The sequence below is a fragment of the Gekko japonicus genome, unplaced genomic scaffold, assembly GCF_001447785.1.
Source record: "Gekko japonicus isolate JY-2015 unplaced genomic scaffold, Gekko_japonicus_V1.1 scaffold232, whole genome shotgun sequence".
In the NCBI taxonomy this organism is placed as follows: Eukaryota; Metazoa; Chordata; class Lepidosauria; order Squamata; family Gekkonidae; genus Gekko; species Gekko japonicus.
In genome coordinates this window covers 995134-1000189 of record NW_015162481.1, presented here as the reverse complement: position 1 = coordinate 1000189, position 5056 = coordinate 995134, and the positions used below count along the sequence as shown (strand labels likewise).

The 5056-nt window shown below is 59.0% G+C and overlaps 1 protein-coding gene across 2 annotated transcripts in view; it reads left to right on the top strand.

The window, feature by feature from the left end:
- Positions 1–535: 535 nt before the first annotated feature.
- OSR2 (odd-skipped related transciption factor 2) overlaps positions 536–5056 on the top strand; it is an 11686-nt gene continuing 7165 nt past the window's right edge. Inside the window, exon 1 of one of the 2 annotated variants that reach the window (XM_015405856.1) lies at positions 536–918. The gene's annotated coding sequence lies outside the window, so the exon portion shown is untranslated. The remainder of the gene's footprint in view (positions 919–5056) is intronic. The other variant, XM_015405855.1, reaches the window with a different exon arrangement.

Here is a 5056-nt window from a genome sequence, read left to right as displayed (position 1 = left end):
GGATCCCCGTTGATCTGTTTCTCATAGCCGGGGGAAAGCGTAAGTGCTTCAAAGAACACGCTAAAAGTTTATGGCGCATAAAGCCAGCCCGCGTAAAGTCTCCTGGAAAACTCCGTCCTAAGCACGCCGGGTTTCGGGAGCTGGGTCTCTGAGATCGCTACCGCAGATTCTGCCGCCGGAGTAGCCGGGGAGACAGAAGCATCCAGGAAAGGGAGGCCTGATTTATGAAGGGATCGGGTTTTCTCAAAGGGAAAAGTCACCTTAGGTAACGTGTTAGACCGCGTGGGGGTGAGGGGGTGGGGGTGGGGAGCGCTGCCCCTTTAAAGGCCGAGCAGTTGCCATCCAAACACAAGTAAACAGAGCGGTGGTGGCGGCGGGCGAGGGAGGGAGGGAGGGAGCGGGGCGGGCCTCCGCCAAGGGGCGGTCTCAGAACTTTTACAACCTCCGGAACGTTCGGCCCTGGGCGGGGCCAGAACGCTGGAGCCGTGAACATTCGAATCGCTGCGGCTCGGGGAGGGATCGCGGGCGGGGACTGAGCTCCACGCCACTCGAGCCGCTGAAATGTGATGGACCGCGGCGGGGGAGGCTCAGACTCGTCCCAAACTCCGCCGGAGTCGAAGGCTCGCGGCTCGCGAGGAAGCCTGGCTTGGAGGGGGAGGAGGAGGAGGTCTACGCAGGGTGACCCGACGCCGACCAGCCGGGGGACTTTACCCGCTTCCACGCAGCAGGAGGAGACTTCCCGGGACCAAGGGCGACCCCTCCGAGTCCTCCTTCCGTAACATGCCCGACGCTCCTTGGCTGAACCCTGGAGGGGTTTCCCGCCCGCCCTGCCTGGATCTAATGGCGCGGCCGAGGCTCTAGGATCGCCGGGCGAGCTTGCTCTTGCGAGGCCGGTCGGGAGAGAGTCGCCAGGGGGAGGTAAGTGGCTTTCCCACGCCCCGTCTCGAAGCGATCCCGCAGCGTGCCCGGCCGAGGAGGGGGTGGAGGCATCTCTGTGGACGCGGCTCTTAGGCAGGAAGGTGCCGCCGGGCCAGCCTGGGAACAGCGCTGAGGAGGAGAAGCCCAGCAGCAAACAACCCTCCAAAGGCAGACGCGGCCCCCTCGACGCCTCTTCCCCCTGCTGCCCCGCGGGTCTAGGTTGACACCGTCCAGAAATAGCGTCCCTCCCCCGAGTCAAAATGCGACGGGGTCCTCCTCCTCCCCCCTACGCGAAGCTGCTGGGGTGCTGGAGGCTGAGCTGAGGGTGGGCATTCCGGCTGCAGTCCGTCCGCAGCGCGCTGACTTGGGAGCAAGAGCCGTGGGGCTCAGGGGGGCTCGCCTCCGAGGACCAGGGCCGGGCTGCCCACCGCTTGGCCTTTCAGCTCAGGCAGCAGGCAGGCGGGCGGGGAGGGAGAGAGAGAAGGAGACCCGGGTTTACTTTCGGTTTGAAGGGCTGCTCTCGCCGTCGAAGAACCGGGGCAGAGCTGTCTGCTGCCCCACAACCCCGGCGGCGGGCGGCGTTCTCCCGCTCCGCCGCGTTTCGGGGTGGCCTCCTCGGAAGGTGACGCGCCGCTGTCTGAAGTTGGGAAGCGGGGAGGGTGGCTGTTCGCGGGAAGAAACACCCACCCCACCCCTTCTTCTTCTTCTTCTTCTCCGTTTCTTTTCTTGGTCTATTTATCCGCCGGCTCTCAAGATAATCCTTTCGGAGGCGCCGAAGTCGGCTGCAGGCTCAGTTTAGGCGACTGAGAGGAGCGCGGGCTGGAGGGCAGGGATGCGCTCTCTGATCCGGGATCTCCAAACAATGGCTCTACCTGGTGGCGGCGGCCCAGGACACTGGCCTCCCCCCCTTCCCCTCCCCACGCGGCAGTTGTGGTCTCTCACTCCCACATCAAAGCCAAACCTACTTTCCCCTCGTTTTTAAGAAACACTTGAAACGCCGGCCAAAATAAGGTCACTTCGGGAAGAGGCTTGTTATGGAGACAACAACACCGCCTTTGATTCAATTAAGGATTCGGAGTGGGAAGGGAAGTGGCCGGGCGTCTACCTAACATCCGTGTTTGATTCGCACCCTGGCTGCCAGTGAACCCTCAAAGGAAAGCGCGACTCTTGAGGTGGGGGGCCTAATTCTCCCCCCCTTCCCCTTTCTAGTTCTAAAGTTTGGCACGTAAAAGGGGTTTTACTTTGCATTGTGGTCCCGCTGATTTCAGGGAAAGGAAACGAGTCAAATTCAGAAAAGACCGATCGAGTGTGAATAACTAGTTAATTATAAGTTTCCTAGGGGGATCAGTAGAAAAACAGTTTGTAATTGTTTTGTACGGAATATAGGGTAATTTTCGACGTTTTCCCGGGCTTTGTGGCTATAGGCCCTGCGTGGTGGAAACTGAAAGGACTAAAAACGATTAAGTACAACCATATATATCTTTAAAAATCCTGCTATATTTTTTTAAAAGCCCGTGTCTTCGTGTGATGTTGTATCACTTTTTCCAGCAAACTGAAATTAGCAAAGGAACGTTGCACAATCTAAACACGTGTTTTTAGGAAAATGTCACACAGAATTTAGGGGAAAAAAGACTGAACGCGGGTTGGTAGATCCCACTGACGAGTGGGATACACTTCTGAAAAAAATGTGTTTAGGACTGAGTTGTAGAGATTCAGTTTTGTGCAAGAAATATTGCTAAAAACAAAGGCTAATTTTCCAAACGAACGACTAATGAGTGTATCCTTTTCCCTTTTCCTTTTCCTTGCAATGAAAGACACGAAATCTGTTTCTATTTTTAAAATAATCAAAGTTTCGGCCAAAGAATACACACATACTTTTCTATTATATTTCACACTGATTCTCATTCGAAACGAAATAATGGTCGGAGAAGGAAACCCAACAGGGGATAATTCTTTTTTTCTTTTTAATCTGTAAATGAATATCGCTGACTTCCTGTGAAGGGCCTAACACCTCAGTCTTATCCATCCACTCTAAAAGAGTTTACTGAGAGAGTAACGTCAAATGTTTCCGGTGGGATTCTCTTTCAGGTTAGGTGTTCAGCAGTAGCAGTAGGAGATCGATTCCCCCGAAAGAACTGAAACTGTCTTCCTGATCGATGCGCTTCAGCATCTCTCTCTGCCAGCCGAGAGGCCTTTGGAGAGGAGCGGGAAGGAAAGCTGTTAGCTGAAAGCGCATCAGTCCCGAATACACACTGACTTGGAACTCGGCAAGCCTCATAGGAACCCGATGGGGCTGACTTCCCAGCACGCGTGGCCGATGCAAGGGGGCTGGGGGCGAGAGGTTCGCACACAGACCACCGCCAGTCTGCGGTTGAGCCTTCCTACGGCCCGGAAGCGCGCGAAGAGTCTCTGATCCTGAAAAAAGGGAGTTTCTCTTTGGGAAAGGATTCCCGACGGTGATGAAAGAGGCGTCCCGTTTTTCTCCAGCTGAGCGGAGAGAGCATTTCTCTCTCCCCCCCCCACACACACACACCACCCCCACGCTTTATGTCGTAGCCACATTGTATTATCTGGTCCACATTTATAGCATCCTCTGCTCATCCCTTGTGAGAAATCTCCCTGGAAGTCGGAGACCTCCGGAGAAAGCGAAGCGCCAGCCAAACAATAATTTGAAGGATAACAATGCGGTGACCCTCCGAATCCCGGCCCCTTCTTGCCCTGGCCTGGCGTTGTCTGCCCGCTCACCCGAGGCGGCTGAAGACAGAGGGGGCTCCAGGACTGTGGCGCGTTGAGAGTGCGGGGCGGGGGGGGGAGGAACGAGCGAGGAGCGGTGGGAAAGTCGGTGAGGGCGGGAGGGAGGGTAGCGAGTTGCGCTTGAATGGGCTGAGCGAAACCCTCTGACGGTCACACACCGCTCATTAACTCCCCCCGGGGGGGGGCTCCCGGAGCGCATTCCAGCGGGGTGGGGGTGGGGTGGGGGGCGCCGCAGGCCAAGGAGATGCCCAGAGCCTGCCTGGCCTCCTTTCTCAGTCCCATCTCGACCAAAAGCCGAGGGGAGAGCCCTGGTCCCCCTTCCCTTTGCACGGGGAGAAAGGGTCTGGGGCCCTTTGGAAACCCACCCACCCACTGCAGCCCCATTCCAGATCACTCAACTGGGACCAGTTCATAGTGATGAAGCAACCGGGTTTGCTTAAGTTTTGTGTGTGCGCGCGTGCGCGTGCGTGCGTTTCCTCCCCCACCGTATTATCTGGTTACCCCGGGTCAAAACCTTCCCGCTGATTTCTCCGGAGGGTGGCTTTTCAGCCGCCTGGCTGGTGGCGCTTATGGAGCCCTCCGGAGTTCGACAGCCGACCTTGATCTTGGGGGCGCCTCTGTCTTTCCCCGGGGGTCGGTGGGTGGGGAGCGCCTCCGAAGGCCTTTCCCTGCGCCAGAGCAGAGCCAGCGAAAGGGAGAAGCCGCCCGATGTGGCCGAGCCGGGCTCTCCGGTCAGGCTTTCCACGGTTGTGACCTCCCAACCGGCTTTTAGTGCCTCTTTGTTATTTTTCCTCCCGGATCCCGTTTCCCGCCCGCCTGTCAAAGAGGCGGCTGCCCAGAGCCTCCAAACGTAGCTAAGGGAGCCGAGCAGGGAAGAGGCCGGCCCCTGGCGCAGAGACGGGCAACGCCAAGGAAAGGGGGAAGGGGGAGGGGGGGTCAATCTCACGCCCTCCGATGGGGCCCGGCGGCCGGCTCTGCCAGCGGCACTCGCCTCCGGGAGTCTGGTGGGGGCAATTTGTCCGCCCCCCCCCGATCTGGCTGCCTGAATCGGGACCCTCCCTCCATGGCCCGCTGGGGGGCTGCAGCCCACGTGTGAGCCCTGAGCGGCCCGCGCGGGAGCCAATCAGGAGCCGAGGCCTCCCTCCGGTAACCGTAACGGGAGTGACTCCGAATCGGCCGGGCTGTGTGGCGCAGACCAGCCCCGCCGCCGGGAGCGGGCGGGAAAGTGGCTGCTAGGTCCGGGGGCCCCTCGCCAGCCGCTCGCCCGCGGCTCCACCCTCCCGGCCGTCCTCCTGGGTGGCGACCGGCCCCGGCCAGCTGGAAGGCCTCTGGATTTGTTTAGAACCTGCGGCGCTGGCGGGGGCGGGGGCAGTGTTGCCTTTCT